The 18,223-nt window shown below is 42.3% G+C and overlaps 1 protein-coding gene across 3 annotated transcripts in view; it reads left to right on the top strand.

Annotated features, from left to right (window-relative positions):
• LOC119660163 overlaps window positions 1-18,223 on the top strand; it is a 440,101-nt gene that overhangs the window by 177,650 nt on the left and 244,228 nt on the right. The gene's annotated exons all lie outside the window — the stretch shown is intronic.

Genomic DNA, 18,223 nt, shown 5'->3' with positions numbered 1-18,223 from the left:
TTGTCTGACTTAAACATTTGCCTGTCTGATGTCTGAAACATGCACAGATATTTGTCTGTCTGCTGTCTGAGGCAGCTGTGAACATTTTCCAACGCCAAACATATCTTACCAGTATTGTTTTCAATATGTTTACCTTGCAAGTACACTAGGCCATATTCTGTCGTGTTGTTCCCGGTGCACCTTCGCCAATCGGTCGTGTCTTTCCCAGTGGGCGTTAGCGTTAGCACCCAGTTGGTGCGGTGCCTAGAAACCTCGTTGAAACAACAATGGCTTGATTCGTTAGATGGTGATTTGAAAATCTCCCGACTCTACACATATGAGGACTGGGGCCGAGCAAAATGTCGCAATCGATAAAGACCATATTTTTTGGAGATTAGCCCTCATGACTTTATCCTACAATTGTAGAAATTTTGGTGGAAGTCCTACTATTATCATCAAAGTTATAGTATATAGGTCAAAGTTGTGTAAATTTACTGTAGGATGTTAATAGCACACTAAGGTGAACAGTCTGACGTACTAAATGCATATCGTTTACGGGGTACTTAATAATAATAAATCGCTTTATAAATACGTATTTACATAAATTTGTTGAAGTGGGTATTTCTGATTTATTTCTTGGCTGCAAGGATTTGATTTCCTGCTGTAGTATATTCCACAATCTATGCTGAGTGAATAAACGATTTACTTACCGTAAAGTATGGCTTCCACCCAATTAATTTGATCTAATCGTATATTATTGCCGAATATGTAAGTATAAATTCAGTGCTCAATGCTCAGAGCTATCAATGCACCCTAAAACATCCACTAATGCTTCTTTCATTTAGTGAAAGTGATGCCACAAACTATCCGTCTACCCTTGTTTACCAGTTTAGTTCAATAGAACGAGCTTTTGATTTTGGACCATTAAGCAGCAGCTCACGTCAAACTAAGTCCAGTGAAGACCAGATAGAAATGCAGGACGCTATATCAATTCACATGAGTTTGCAAGTTTTAATTCGTTTTCAATACGTACTCATGCTGAGTGGAATTGTTGAGGCCGTACTCGTGATTGGGGATGAGGCAAACCAGGTACAAATTAGTCTTCCCTAAACTCCGACCATTCCGAAGTATTTATGTTTTTTATCATTAAAATTAAGTGGGGTTTAAATCTCCACATACTTCCTGCATTTACTTCCAGGAAAGTAGCATGAAGAGCTTTGCGTTTGAATTAAATATTCAGTTCGCTCTTGTCGTAAGGAGTTTGCATGATTAAATCTTCGTCTAAATCATTGATACCACTCCTCACTTAAAACTGAAGAACTTTCACGGAGCTATAAATCAGGGCGTTGAAAACTTTTGCTATGATTCAAGAGTTCCTTCGATCACCTGTCCCCAATTGCAGATAATAAATTTCAGAACGCGGTCATCAATAAATCATCACCTATCTACATATGTCAGACAAAAAAGAACACTTAAATGGCGAAAAGTGTCAGAAATTTCCCGAACCTCTCTGCCCAAGTACTTTCTGTATAAAATACAGTCCTGTCAAAGACCTTTAAGTGATACCCTCGACGGCATAAATTTTTAGTATGTAGATGTTCTGGAAAGTGTTCCCTTTTAGCAAACTTTTCCACCCCGTTTGGATGCGGCAACTTGAAATCAAAGCAACATAGCACACGGAACTGTGCTAACGTTCAGTCACATCCATATTTGATGCATGATATTGTTCTACGTAGTAAGTCAGGCGGGAAGGAGCCAAATGCCAAAGGAACACTACTCATAGATTTCTGCATTCCCTCTTGTCGTTTCCAGGCATCAATTCACTGAGGAAAACTTCCCGCTTCCGATCCAGCAATTCGACTCTCGCTTTTGCTGCCTCAAAGGTGGAAACTTGAAATCTTTTTAGAGTAAAATCAAAGTTTTCGTCGAGGACTTACTTCTCGGCTGAAAACTCCTTCGGTAATATATGCTAATCTTTTGCTTTGAGAAGTTTCATTGATGGTCCTTATGTGCATCGTCGATAGGTAACTTATATCAGAGAGCAAAAAAGTTGAGACGCCAGAATTGATATGTTAAGTAGCGCATAAATTTTATCTCTCCTTTTTTCGATTCCTTCAAGTGAAATTCTCATCGGAAAGTGTTTAAAATGCAGGCTTTCGTTGTACAGTTTTTTTGATGGAACGGTTCAATGGCTCTTTTAGAATTAGATATGCCTTTATAAGGGAATTGAACAAAAAGTCGAAATGAGTGGCGCTTGATAAACGTTTTGTACAAAGAAAAACCTTTGCAATTATTAAAGAAACGAGTATATAATATACGTAAGTCGGGAAACCGGCAGCTGGGCCGGTATAAAGGTATAAAGGTTCTGTGTTCATCTTATGTGGGGAACTTTCTATGCTGGTTTTTTTTCCCAGCTGGCTGAAAATTCAAAATCTTCCTTCTTATACAATGTATTTCCTAACTTTCAGAAATATGCACCCATTAAAGACGTAAATATTATGCTCATCCTAAATAAACACTGACTATTACTCCATACTGGTGTGTATATATATATATACCTATGTTGAATATTTCCACTTTACTGCATGCACCAAAGCATACATACGTACATATATAAAAACAAAAGTGAACGCCTCGATCACAGGGTGGGGGTGATCTCATCAAAGGCTGCCTTGTGTCTCCACCATGACTGCACGTGGCATTTTGGGCTACTTTGTTCAATTCAAAACTCGACAAGGATATGGATTATTGTTAGAAAGCGCCATATTTGCACCTAGACTGGTTTCAGCTGACGAGTGGGCGTGAGCCCGCCATCTACTGAAGAGCGGGGAGGAGCGAATTGTTACTCAAATCAGTGCGGCTGCCATTCAGTAGATGGTGTGTGATGCGAGTTCAGTTTATATGATGATTACCTCATCACCTATTCACATGGAATAGACAACTTTGACCTTCTATAACTTTTTTCGTCAAAGTTGGATTGCATTCAAACTTTCCAGAATTGTGTACGTGTCTTATATTTCGGACTTCTTTAATGAACTCAAAGGGAGTTTTCAGATAAATTTTTAGAATATAGTAATATACTATCATCAACTTTATTTGAGCAGATGTCGGAAAGGGATGTATTTTGAGGCCCAGATCCACACCTGTTTTAATTTTTGGGGTACACATTTTACTTACTCCGTGCGTTTCATCCAATGTCAGAAATAAGGTCATTTTCGAAAAGTACTAATTGAACTCTTTCGTTTGGTACCCCACATGACCATATTCTCTGAAAAAAACATTTTGGTGCTTCCTTCCTCATATATGGGGAGCCCCGCTCCATCTCAATTATCATTCAGTCATACGAATTATGTGACCCGCCCACTGTAACCTGCTGAGTCGAATTTTATCCACAACCAGGAGGTCAAAAAATCTTCGGAGGATTTTTCTCTCAAACACGACAAGAGTTCGCAATTTTTCTTGCTAAGAACCCAAGTCTCCAAGGAAAGCTTCCAGACGGGCAAAATCATTGTCTTATACGGTAAGAGCGTTCACGCTACGGTGAGACGTTTCGATTGGAATGTCTTATTGATGGTATTCAACGTTATACATCTATAACTGCTGGACTGCGTGGTATCTACCTTTTGACGTGTGGGAAAGATAATGCCAGTCATCAGGCATTGATTCGCTATTCCATACCTTGAGCATAAGTTGATGAGTCTTTTGTTGTAATTGCCTGAATTACCATTAATCATGTTGGCTAAAATTATATTAGCTCCTGCCGACTAAGGTACCATCTCTGAGCACATTGTTTACTGGAAATCTACTATAATATATGGTGTAGTGGCTCTTCTCCAGCCGGTCCCTGTTCAGTAGTTTGGAAAATCATGTTGTCTAGTTTAAAGCTATGTGTCAAACGACCTATTTGAGTAGTCCCATCGCTGTTACTATTTACTTCTCGATTTCTCTCTTTCGGCTTTTTCACTTGCAATAAAGGAGAGATGGGCTTGATGTCACGTGTACATATCTGTTTGCTACCTCGTTTGCCGCGGTCCCAATCGGCATTACTCCTAAAATTATGGATACCGCATCATCTGAGATGGTCCTGAAGGCAGAACGCATTCGTGTGGCTGTTCCTCTGTAGACCGCACAAAATTTAGTTGCGTTAAATAAAATACACAACCCCGCTCCCGAAATTAGGAATGTGTACAGCAAGTTGAAACTCGCGACTACATTCGGCATCATTTTTGTTAGAGCCTACTCATTGTGGATACTTTTTCCTGCTGCTTGAAATTGAGATTTCAATTTACCTTTCAGCCCAAGTATTTGACGGCTGGCTTGGAAGTGGTAATATGACTCCCAATTCTAATTTTAGAGTAATTTTTCTTACTTGTGCTTGGTGATGAGGGCCGCTTCCGTCTTTTTCCCTGCAACCGCCAATCCAGCAATAGCTTGAGTACAATTCAGCACCCTCGAAATGTTATGCCACAACAATTGACACACTTTAGCTTTTGCTGAAGATGAAGATTGAAGATGATGTTTTACCGCACTAGTCTTAGCACCGATCCTTATGTAACTGCCTATTGCTTGGAACCTTAAACGGTATCATACCAGAGGTTATATTCATGCAAGTAGCTTTCCACAGTAGTAGCAAGACAGTTTAGAGTATCGGTAGTTACCAAGGACTTCTGTATAAAGTTCCAGTTGGCCGAATTGAATGCATTCCTCATGTTCAGGGTCACCACCCTTTCCGTGATTTTCATTTTCGCCCATGCCAGTAATCAGTTTGATGACACCAATGGCTGCTTTGGGTCCTCCGAACCCATACAGCCGATCTGAATGGCATCGTCGTGGCTCTCAACAGTCGGGAGAATTATAATCCACATGTGCGGAGTGATCGGAAGGCGTAGGTGGCAGTGGATAGGTCATCCATGCAGTGGAATCTACTTTTCCAAGATCGACAAGTAGGTTACCCCAAGATCACTTGGTGCAAAACAATAGAGGCGGAGTGCGAGCATCGCAGGAAGCCCTGGGGTAGCTGAAGCTCATTTCAGGTAATCGTGAGCGACGGCGCGTAGGAGTGGTCGCCGCTACACCCCACCAAGGGTAAATAGCAACCACATATTCCTCTGCTGGATGGGCACCTTAAGGCCTCCTTTCGCCTCTGATGGATCCTACCTGCCACCCACGCCATTCACGCCTTCATAAATGCTTGCTTATCACATAGATTTACGATTAAACCATACCTCTCTTTGCGGTGTTTATATCACTTTCATTGCCCAGTAATATGTCTAATTGGGAAAATCCTACTAATAAACTTCTCCCCCATAATATTCAAGAAATGTGAGGCTTTGGTGTTATGCCCCAGCTGTAAATGAGTACACTGCTTATATTCGCCTACACAGACAATCTAGCGACTGATTTTGTTTATTGGATATTTTATGGCTTGGTGATCGCACGCTTATATCGTCGCTCTAACAATCGGCAATTTTTGAGGTTTCATTTTTTATTGGCTTTCCAAAATTCCGAGTATTTACCACTTCCGTAAATATACCGGTTATCCTTCCATTCCTTCGCATAAAATCCATTTAAGGACCCTGCTCTCTTAGACGGTAAGCAGTCCTTCCAATTTAAACCCTTGATTCAGTATAGTCTGTGTTCAGAAATAGAGTTAGAAGGTATCTCCTGGGCGTGAATAATATAAGGGAGCGCTGCTCACCCTGAGAGTTGGAGGGTTCATCACCGATCATTTACATGATCCAGCCTTCAGTAAGGAAGTATTTTACTGATCGGGCGGCAGATATCCGGAACAGACTGCCCTGGGATATTAGTGGGCATTGGCGGCTACTAAAATCTCTACTCTCACGCCCTGCTCAGGTCATCGGACACCCCCTGAAAGAGCGTTACAATGGCTGACTACGCACTGTTGGAACATATCGATGAACGCAAGTCATTGCAGGTGGAAGCGAGTAAGCTCCGATATTATGGGAAATACAGAGTAGTTCAGTCTAGTGTATGCCGTGACAAAAGGAAATTCACTATTGAGCTGATTGGGAAAGCAGGGGTTGCTGCAAATGATAATGATTTTTAAAATCCTGTATTGAATTTCGAAAGAAATTTCAGGTGATCGCAAATCTATGGACGGTACGATCAAGTAAGCTCGGTTTCCCATCCATGACGAAGAGTAGTTGAAGGGAAGAAAAGAGCACTCAATCGTATATCACTCGGCTGATTTTCCCCTCTTGTGCGTCATGCGGCTGCAAACCCTAACATGGGAATACGTGCCCCTGCAAGCAAAAGAGATTTACTTTCACTTATATGCAAATCATGGTATTCCGGGGACCTTTGCCAGAGAGTGGAAGAAGCAGATGATTGCGAAGGTTCCAAAAGGATATCTGCTTGCTACCTGTCGTCGCAAACTACAATCTATTTTTCGTTAAGATTTAGTCATTATATGTATTTAATGAGATGATCATTTGAAGGTTGGATGAGTTGGTCGATATCAACTTTTCTGGGGGCTACGCCTTGAATATCTTGTGGGAACATGCCAAAAGGAGTTACAAGGGCGCTTCTTTGGTAGATAATAAAAAAGAAATGGAACGGTGTTAATATACCTACCAAAGTTCTTTTGCCATAAAATGGTATCGCAATGAATCCCATTGGACTTTGCAGTTCCCTATATTAGAAGGAGTAATGTAGAGGAGTCGATGTTTTTCACAATGCAACTGTGTGGCTTGTATCGCTCCGGTAGTGCTAGAGATCTGGACAAAGCCAGTTTAATTAACGATCATTTTAATAATGTCATGAATATGTTTGCTAAGGATCTGCATCATATGTGATAAGCCCTAAATCGGAGGGTAGTTGGAACATTCCTACGCATGAGCCATTTTCGATTGTTTTTGAACCATTATGTGTAATCCATCCTCCTCATCAACCCGATTAAGGAACTTACCAAACCGGGGTTTTCCAGCTCTTTATTTACCAGAGCTCTGTAGCGATGGCGTTAGTTCCTTTATTTTTAGTACTTGCCAGAGGAACGGATTAGAAAATTATTTTCTCCATGATAGCACCTTAAAATATTTTCGATATCCAACCACCACTGGGATACTGTTTGAAACTATTGTCAGTGACGTAGCAGACTCGTCTTTCCTTCCATTTATTATTGGCAAACGTTTTTATTTTTGTAGGAGCTAGGAATATCAGGCATCGGCCTTAACCCAACAGTTTTTTGTTCTCATTTCCTACTGTAAATTCTAGAAACGTTTCTCTGGTTACAATGGGTACTACCATTTTCTACTGGGCCTCTTTTGACCATTTCTACTCCTCTGAGGTGATAATTCCTGAAGTGAGTGCACGGGATCACCAGAAGTTTTGTGTTCTGCTGGGCCGTGTGTATCATCCGTTCGGTAAAAATCTCTCTTCGCTGGGGTGCATAATTTACTCATATTTTTACAGAGGTTTGTTGGAAAATCACTTTAGCTGACTTAAATGACTGCCTCTACAATTTTGTCCTTGCAGGTTCCTATAGACTCCCTCCCAGATTGGAATAGAATTATCTAGTGATCCTTGTGAAGATCATCTTCATTAACGCACTAAGACACGTTCTTACCCAGTGCAGCGTTTATATCAGATTCACAACTGAACCAGACCCTTATATCATTAGCACCTTATCCGGTTGCACGAAAACTTGCAACAAACTGCACTTGCTTGAATTTTAGCTAGTCATATACAATCAAAGGCGTCGAAGAGGAAGCTACCGAAGGTACGACTCCAGGCTAACAGAAGATATAACCTTGCATCGAACTGCGAGGTATAATCATATTCTCAAGGATTTTTTTGCTGTTTTCCGAAGTAGTGACGTTAAATGCCTTTCACTGACAGTGTTACAATTTAAGTTAAAAATGACGGGAAATATGAGGGCAGGATCATCATGTGTACAATAGCTATCCTTCATCATCAACAGCGCAACAATCAGGTATCAGGTACCACCCCTAAGATTGCCTTTGTAAGGAACTGCAGACATTTCAGTTTTGCGTGAGCTCTATCTTTTTGGTATTTCTTAAAGCCCTCTGGTGTCCTGGCATCGGTCCACCCCATGCAGGGGCTGCCACGTCTTCTTTTTTCTTATGGACTTTCCGGACAGACTAATCTTCACCCAATCATACTGGCATTGTCCACCGCAGCCGATAAGCCGGATTTTATCCACAACCAAATGGCCGTCTATCTTTCTGAAAAATGGTAAAAGGGTAAAAGCTCTTCAGAGGATTTTTTTCTCCAAAGCGGTTAAGAGTTCCAAACCTCCAATGAATATATTAGGACTGACAAGGTGAATGCTTGTATAATGGTAGAATATTTTTTTTAAACTGAAATAGGCTCCCTTCGTTGCCAAAAACCAACCGGTCGCGATTTTCGACCCCAGATAGGAGAAATGATCAGCTGTTTCAAAGTTGTATTCTCTTGTCTTTACTCTGTTTAATTGACCAGTGCTATTTGATGATGTTGTCAACTTTGTTTCTGGTGCTGGCCTTGCCACCATGTATTTCGTCTTGCCTTTATTAAAGTGCAGCACAAGATCTCGCGCCTGCTCGACTTGGGTGAAGGCAACTGGTACATCTGAAGTTGTTCTTCCCATCAGTAGTTAGATAGTCTTGAAGAGGATGGCCCAGTTTAAAAAGGATATTTTCTCCTGCTGATGGTGAAAGGTCTCGAGACTGAGAGTGGAGCACCATATCAATCGAAATATATTGATCTTCGAAATCAGCTTTGCTGTATAAGGTTAAGAGAACACCATCCAGCAAGAATCGTTAGTAGGGCGCTAGACGTTGGATATCTTGCTTGCATGGTGGAAAGAGAGTGACGAGAGCGCTGTTTTGATAAATAATGACAGAGACCTGGTGCGGTTTTGAGATACCTGCCTTTATGGTAATAGTACAGTGGTGTCTTTGGCACTAAATGTCGCTCTGCCTACCACGCATGATTTTTGTGACGTTGGCATTGGGGCCTTTCTGTGACTCATAACCGCTGGATGTATGGATCATTTCTCAGGAGCCATTAAGTTGCTTGATTCCTTTCATCAGGCCACAGAAACTAACTTAGATAAAGTGCAGGACTTTATAACTCAAGATTTGGATAATACGCTAGGCGCGGACCTTTCAATGGTTTTTCAGCTGTTTCGTTTTGTGTTTTTACATACTCTGGGCACCGAAATAATTCCGGCCTGCTGAAGACCATTGGATCTGAACAGCTGGAGTTAAAATTACTTTTAAAATTACTTTTAACTCCAGCTGTTCAGATTACATTACTGTGGCTATCATTGTAAACACTTTTTTCCTTGCGGTTGTGTAGCACTAGTCAGTAATGCATTCTCTATCCTTGCATATTTATCTAGTTTTGTTAGAATCCCTATTTCACACCTCGCGAAAGCCCCGCAGGTCAGATTGTGGGGGCATTGAAGGCGTCTACCGGTTTGGGCAATTGGCCAGCGCTGCTACTACCGACTGTAGCGTTTAACTTGCTGACAGTGTTAGATTCTTTAAAAAATTCCAAACCGCACTCTGGAAAGGGATCTATCTCGGCACTAACATCAAATTGAGCCTTTTTCTTGTCAAAGTTATCTCTGTAGTGCAATGTGGGAGCAGCAATGCCACCCCCAAACAGGCCAGATATATCTGGACGTGTTAAGGCCGAAGGTTGCAGCGGACATGCCACACGTTAATAAAAGAAGGCATGGAATGAAATCCACTATCTGAGAACGCCATAGAGTTGCATAGAGGAGTGTAGGTTTCACGGAAAGTTCTGAGTAGATAAAACACAAACACGGCATCAATGTTGGTAAGGCTTAGTTGACGAATTACGCCCCACTTAAAGTTCAATGGTAACCATATATGCATACAGGTGTATTTGGAACCACCATTCACAGTGGCCGCAGTTCTATTTTCAGGTAACTCCGTGAAGATATGTTTAAACGCTGCTATGGGAACTCCGCTTGTGGTCCTTCAATCCAACTACGGAAGGGCACAGCGTTGAACTTCGCCATCGACTATATCAAGGACGCAATAAGGATGCATTGAACATTCTGGTTGAACATCCCAATTTTGTCTTTTTCAATTATTCATTCTCTCGTCGAAACATGAAATGGTCCCGTTCTCAGGCCAAATAGATTATTTTCCCAACAAATATTTTCTTTTAATTGCTATACGGGATACACAGTAAAAAATAACAAAATTTTGAGACGATCCCTGGATAATTATATAGAAATTTTTCACGGTTGACTCCATCTCACTTCAGAAATAGCATGAGACCGTGTCCATACCAAAGCAAATACCAGAGAAATTTCCGCTGCGAGCTTGTGCTGGAATCATTTCGAGGAGACATTGAAAAATTACTTACCGAAAGATCAACAAAACGTTAATTAGTAATTAAGTCGACCAACGAAAAGTATACAAAGTTATACTACCCCGAAATCTACGAGAAAAATTTCCATTGTGCTGAGAAAAAGAGCCGAAAAAAACCAATGTGAAATAAGAAAACTGGGAAGCACCCTAACTAGCCTTCTGCCAGGGGCTTTAGCTTGGAATAACAGCGGATGCACGACAGCACTATATAAATTAACTTTTGCGTGAATACACTGTCCTCGGGATGCTGTACTCCATTCAATATTGGCCGAGTGTAATCTTGTTTCGGCGAAGGATATGATGAGGGAAGATCCTCGGCAAGTTGGAGCGTAAAAAGGAAAGGGGACTTTAGAAAATGAGTGATTATGAGGAAAAATAAGATTGTTAATAAGAAAGCAGTTTTCACGCAGATGATTTATATCAGGGACCGAATAAATGGTTGTGAAGGCAAGACACAAGACGCTTCAAGATCCTGTTCATGCGATAATTGTAGAGATATCTGGTTATCTTTGGGGAGCTGTTTCCTACTCATTTCTTTTCATATAATAATCTAAGGATTTATGAAGGATTGTCTCCCGGTTTCACCTTCTGGCTTCCGTCCCGTCGTCAGTCAAGGTTGCATTTATAATGCTATTGCAGCCCAGGTACAAATGGATTTGTCATGAATCGACCTCGTAGCAGGTTGGGCAAAGCTTCACAGGGATGAGTTGTAAGCTCGTGGATCTAACGTAAAATTGGGTTAATTAATCGATTTTTTTTTTTTTTTGGGGTAGGGTAGGTGAATGCATTTACGCACACAGTGTTGGACTCCCGATTCGGTACGTCGTCGGACTACCAACTAAACACCTCCCCATCGTCAGAGAGCTAGCCTGGAACCGTTTGTCACATTACTTCGGGTCAGCCCCCGAACTCTCCCGCCTTGCGGAGCCTTCAAATCAGGGAATTCCTTTCACCAACGGGAGGAGAGAGGAGGAAGGGAACTGTCAGTTCAAGGAACCCCCTGCCATCCGGCTCCTCCACTGGTCGAGTTCTATCTTCTTAGCAACGAGAAGGGCCCGAACGTAATGGGCAACACGGTTCCAGCCATCAGCAGTCGTCAGCATCTCTTCCACAATGTTGTCTGGAGAGAGATCTCCTGTGTTTAAATAGAGCTGCTGACGAACCCCATTCCACCTTCCACAAGAAAAAAAAGTGTGGTGGGCATCGTCCACAACTCCTTTGCAAAACACACAATCCGGAGAACGCGCCTTTCCAATCTTGTGCAGGTAAGACTGAAAATTTCCATGCCCACTTAAAAATTGGGTAAGGAAATAGTCAGTCTCACCATGCTTCCGATTCAGCCACGCACCTAAGTTGCCGATGAGCCGCGCAGTCCATCTGCCCTAGTTTCATTTTGCCAAGAGAGCTGCCACTCGTCTAAAGTGTGTTGCCGTTCTTCGCGAGCAACCACCTCCCTTGGCTCATCTCCCTTGCGCTTGTATATGGCCTGACGCTCCCTAGCAAGAAGGGCAACGGGGATAACTTCCGCGATCACCATCACGGCCGGTTCAGAGACTGTGCGGTACGCAGACGCCACCCTAATTAATCGATTAGCCGATGTACTATGGTGCAGAAAAAACTATTTGTAAAGTGCTTTCCGGGGACTCATTTTGCGAGGAAAGATTTCTAACAAACATGATATGTTATGATGCTATCAAATGAGGTCACTTTGATTAGTGTGAAGATTTACAAACTTATGCTGGCCAATGGATTCACTTTCTGGGTCGAAAAATACCTCTAGGCGAGGAACAGTTCATCACGTAAATACTTTAAAGTATTAGTTTCCATTGAAGAGTTTTTAAAAAATTAACGAGTTGTTATCCTATAATCGTTGATAATACTGTTGGGTCTTTATTGATTGCGCTTTGGTAGTTAGAGACAGGCGGGTTATTTCCGCTAAGCGTCCGAATAAAGCAGCACGTCTTAAGCGTGATACACTTAGGTTAGTCAAAGTATAAGTTCTGGCTATAATGAACAATGTTTCTGCTTTGGCCCAGGACCAATTTTTGATTCTGTCCTTTACTGTTTCCTTCAAATTTAGCGATGGAGCCGAAGATTTTATTGATTTATATAATAAGCGAAATACAACTATTTATATAACAGACTCTGGGATATAACTGGAAACCTGCTTAATAGTGTAGGATGATAAATTACAACAAGCTGCAAACAATGGCTGAGAGGCTCATTTCAGTATGAATTTGGAGAATCCTCCAAGGTAATGTGGAACAAACCCTCGTATCTTCTAAGTCTTCTGAGAATCTGCGTATTTTGATTTTTTCGTGAAGCCCTCAAGCTACCGGTTACCGGTGTCATATTTTAGATGAGTTTGACCAACCACTCAACCAGGGGTTTAGTTCCACAGGTTAACTGTACAGGTTTACCTCTCCGGAATATCATTCTTTGAATAGGCGGCCTAAACCTCATTAGACGGTAAAACGAGTTTATCTTCTTTTGTTATCATCTGCACCCATACCGATAACGCATACGGAAGTATACATCACGTTAACTATAAATAGCCTTCAGCTGTGCTTAGGTTAGCCAACATTTTCCAACCTGTCTTCCTACTTCTATTACGTAATCCACCGCGTTCTATGAATACCGTGTGGTGGAAAATATTACTAAACCGGCAATAGGATGACTGAGAACTCGGTTATATATTAAATTGCACGATGGAGAACCTGGTATGCAGCCATAAGATTCTTCATCCGAAGTTTGCTGTTCATCCAACACTAAACAGTCCTCTCCAAAAATAATTCCTAAAAGGCTTCGCCTAGTGCCCAGGAGAGCTTACTTCAACCAACGCAGGCACCGGAGGATCAGGAGCTCCTGTGAGAACCGATAGCCCTTTTTGCCCAATTAACAACCACACTTGTTGCAAACCTACATTGTCGCTCGAACGGTCCAGTACAATTTAGAAACGTGCGTGTGAATCCTTCGTTGATGACCTTTTCATCATATTCCCTATTGTGCTCAAAAAGTAAGAGGATATGATCTAGGGTTTCCTGATAGCTGATCAAGTTTCAGTAACCAGTGTCATACCTTCCGTGAAAAGACCAGACTTGCCATTGATATCTTTCCTTACCATTTTCTTTCGCTTATTCCATTCAAGAGATCCCAAATCAATATAATATTAATAATCGTTGGAGCAACAATCCATATTGGATCAGGGCCTTGAAGTGTGTTAAAGCACTTCATTCAAGACCGTAACGGTACACTACATTATAGCCTGTTGGAGGCAATGTGGTCAGCCTTCCGCTGGATATCAATACCATCCACTGTAATTAAGAGATGAAGACGGGTTACGGTTTCGTCCCAGGGCAGAAGGCACCGTAAACGAAGCGGTCCACAGAGAATACGCGCTCCTTTATATAATTCCCAAAACACGATATGGGTGCGAAATGAACATAATCTATTCATACTTTATATTAAAACTTGGCCAGGATCGACTGTAATATTCCGCAAACGTCAGCTTCTCCAGTTTTAGCTGTTGCGTTATGTGACGCTTGAAGGTTTGCTCGTCCTGAAACGCCAGTCTCCTGCGCGGCCATTACTTTGCGTGATCTTTATGATCTTTTGACCAGATGATACACGTCCATAATTTTCTGCTCACAATATACCCACATCCGCATTTAGGGTGGCTGTACGATAGTTATTTATGTAACTTTTTGTTTTATATTTTCAATATATTTTGCTCATGTGATTCTCACCTGTTTCTTAAACCGATAAATAGTATTTCCTAAACCAGGATATTACCTGATTTATATGATTTATATATACCAAGCTGGGGGCCTTCAATTTATCCGCGCTGGCTCAGCAACACCATGCCATCTGTATCTCCGAAACCTGGCTAGACGATGCCATATTATACTCCGAGCTCCCCGAAGGGTACTCCACTTTCCGTTGTGACAGGCACCGGGATGCTTCTCGTAAGTTCACTGGCGGTGGAGTCCTAATTGCTATAAAAGATTCACTCCCCGCTGAACTCTTCTCCTCCTCTGGCTTTCCTTTTGATTGTGTTGCTCTTCGTGTCTCCCCGCCCAACTTCCTCCCGTTCATTGTTTCTTATGTATATGTCCCCTGTGCTCGCCCTTCTCACCTGTATGAAAAATTGTTTGACAGTTTGTCTGAACTCCTTACCGTCAGATTCCCTTCCCTCCCTTTCTTCCTTTGTGGAGATTTCAACCTCCCCATGCTCAACTGGCCTAATCATCCTAGCCTTCCAATTCCTTCCAACAACCTCTCCCATTCTTCCCTCCCACTTTCCTCCTTTTATATACTTGCTCTGCCCTGAATTTCAATACCACCAAAAATTCCTTGGGCCGCACTCTCGATCTCTTCCTTTCCAAACTCCCCAAGCGCTACCTCTCTTTATTTCCTGGCACATCCCCGTATGTAAAAACCGACGCTCACTATCCCGCGGTAGAATTTGAAACGGAGCTCCCTCGTTCAAAACCCAAAACCAAGCGTAAACCCACTAAGTTCAACTTCCGCAAAGCCAATTTTGACGGTGTGAACTCAGCTTTAGCGTCTTTCAACTGGGTACATATATTAAGTAATTCATCGTGTGATCAAACTCTTAACACCTTCTATAATATCCTGTCTGATCTCCTCTCCTGTTATGTCCTTTCTTCCCCTCCCTGCCTACGTTCGTACCCAACTTGGTTCACAACGGAACTTCATATTAACATTCGCTTGAAACATACACTGCGGAAGAAGTTTCGGGCTTCTAAAAATGACGCCGACCTTGCTCACTTTAAGGTTATACGATCTACTGTGAAGTCAATGGTCAGAAAAGCGCGTAAAAGGTACCTATTGAGCGTCGAAGCCGCCCTTGCCCGCGGTAACTTAAAACCCTTTTGGTATCATGCTCGCAACTCTCGTAATCCAACTCAATCTGTCCCTTCTTCTATCAGCTTCGCTGACTCCACTGCCAACTCCCCACAACAATCCTGCGACCTTCTCTTCAGTGTTTTCTCCCTCGAGCCCTTCACCCTCTACACCTTTCATAACCACAGACTCCTCTGAATCACTAGCCATTCCTCTCCTTACGCCTTCCTTGGTTGAGTTCCTCATTGGTAACCATGACCCCAATGTTGGACCTGGCTCCGATGGGCTTCCTAATCTCTTCCTCCTTAACTGTAGAAAACACATCTCCCTCCCCCTGTGTATAATCTACAACAAAAGTCTAGACGAATGCTACTTTCCCCGTCTCTGGAAAGAGGCCCTTATCATTCCTATCCTCAAGAGCTGTGAACTACCGCCCCATTTCTCTTTACTCCTCTTGCTCCAAAATCCTAGAAAGATACGTCAACGACTGGTTGACCGCGCACTTCGGTCACCTAATTGTCAAAGAGTAGCATGGTTTCGTGAAACATAGATCAACGACTTCAAATCTTCTGGTCTTTACCAACTTTGTTGCTAAACGCTTGAATTCACGACAGGAGGTACATGCTGTTTATACTGATCTCTCCAAAGCCTTTCACACCGTTGACCATAACATTCTCCTCTCTAAACTTTCTTCGCTAGACTTCCCTCCCTCAGTCATCTCCTGGCTTTCTCTCATACCGTTCCTGCAAAGTTTCTTTTCATGGTCACTCATCTGGTTCCTTCTCTCCTTCCTCTGGTGTTCCCCAAGGCTCTATACTTGGCCCCTCACTCTTCCTGTTTTTTATCAATGACCTCGCCTCCATCCTCACCTGTCCGTATTTGCTTTACGCAGACGACCTTAAATTGTTTGCCTCTGTTTCGTCTCCATTGGACTGTGCTCGCTTACAATCCAACCTTGATAATTTAGCCCGTTGGTATTCGGTCAACAAGCTAATACTGAATGTCAACAAATGCCACTGGATGCGCTATTCCCTTAAACCCTCCCCATCATCCTTTTCCTATTCTCTCAGTGGTCAACCCCTTTCACTACTGACCTCCTTCAAAGACCTGGGTGTAATATTCGACGATAAACTTCGTTTCAATTCTCACTTCGTTGACATCATCAATAGAGCTTCCAAAATGTCTGGTTTTATCCTACGTTCCTCGTCCGACTTTACCTCAATCCAGCCCTCCTTAACACTCTTCAATTCCCTTGTCAAAAACATCCTTGAATATTGCTGTGTAGTCTGGTCCCCCTACCGCATCCGTGACGGTCGCGCTCTTGAAGGTGTACAACGCAAATTCACCAGGTTCCTCTTTTATAAAAAGAACCTTCCACGGGTTGATTATCCGTCACGACTCCGCACCCTCAATCTCCCCTCCCTACAGCAACGCCGTATCTTCCTTGATATGTGTACTCTTTTCAAACTCTGCAATGGTCTGATGGACTGCTCCGCCAGCTCGGATATTACTTTCCGTATCGCCTCGTCTCATAAGACACGTAATGCGGACATTTTTGATGTACCCTTCCCCGAGCTCGAGATTTACTTTCACTCTCCGATCCCGAAGTTTTGCCGGTCCTACAATGCCCTACAGCTTGGTTCCTTTGACTCTATGTCCCTCTCTAGCTTTAAGCGCAAAATATGCCATTTACTTGCTCCTCCCTCTGAGGACAATATGTAATAAGAAATTTGCTTTCTGTGTATTGTCCTCATTAAATAAATAAATAAATAAATAAATATGACGTTTCCGTTGGGATGCATAAGACTTTCATCGCAGATACCTGCAATTCCGTACCCGGTCGTTTTTCTTATACAAGGAATGAGACATATTTTGAGGCTTAGATTTCATCTAAGCGCACCACTTCGTTTTTTCGGATTTTTGGGTTGGGTAGTTTCCGAAAATTTAGATGTGTACATTTTGACTCATTACTCACGCACTTTGCAGTCGACGTCAAAACTATTATAATATCAGATTCGGAACCGGACCTTTCATTCGATACACCATATGGCTATATGCGGTGAAAAATTTGTTTAAATCCCCCTTTGCATGTATGGGGAGCCCCCTTTAAACTCCACCTAAATTTATGCCATTCACTGTATGCGTGGCATTTCATAGTTCCCATTTGTCCACCAAATTTCGTCCGGGTCGGTTTAGTCATTCGAAATTTATTTCGAATATTGCGAATGCGAACAAATAGATGGCGCGGAAATTTCGACTTTGTAGAGCTCGCCACGGGAGTTGAGGACTAGCGAGGAAAGTGTGGAGTGGAGGACTAGCGAGGAAAGTCTGCCATGAGTTGAGCGCAGAAAGAACCACATGGAGACGGATCGTTCTCTTCTGCCTCCAGCCTTAAACGACGACGGATCGCTCACGTTGTTCAAAAAGTGTTTCCGCTATTCTTTCCTTTCTTGAATTATTTTCGATTGTTTGAATAAAAGTTTTAATTCGTAACGACGTCATTTGCAATTTGTGATTACTCCGTGCTCTGGTGTCATCGTGTTTTTCCTTCCAAATAAAATGAAATTACACTCGGAAATCGTTAACCGGACTAATCTATCATCCACACGATAGAATCAGCATCAACACGGAATACACCAAACAAAAACAGAAATCTCTGCACCCCTGATTTCTGTTGCGCAGAGAAGCTTTGACTTGGTCGTAGTCGTGATAGACTAGTGCAATCTCACAAAACTATATCAAATGGGCAAACTTTTTCAGTAATTTCCAGACCCAGAAATGCAATGTAAGAAGGGCGATGTGCCTTACGGCGTTTCTTCATTAGCAACTGCGCAGCGTACACTACGTCAATAGTTCTATAGTTGTGTGAAACCTGATCGATTCCCAGATATTTGAGCGATTTCGCGAATACGGTTCTCTCTTCACGGTATGGGACAGCAACCTTATCGGGCGGTAATTTGAACATTCTGTTGAACTTGCTTGAACTTTGGAACTTTCTTGCCAGT

Source organism: Hermetia illucens, chromosome 6, assembly GCF_905115235.1.
Source record: "Hermetia illucens chromosome 6, iHerIll2.2.curated.20191125, whole genome shotgun sequence".
Lineage (NCBI taxonomy): Eukaryota > Metazoa > Arthropoda > Insecta > Diptera > Stratiomyidae > Hermetia > Hermetia illucens.
The sequence above is the reverse complement of the archived record's forward strand: the minus strand, read 5'-3'. Positions and strand labels throughout refer to the sequence as shown.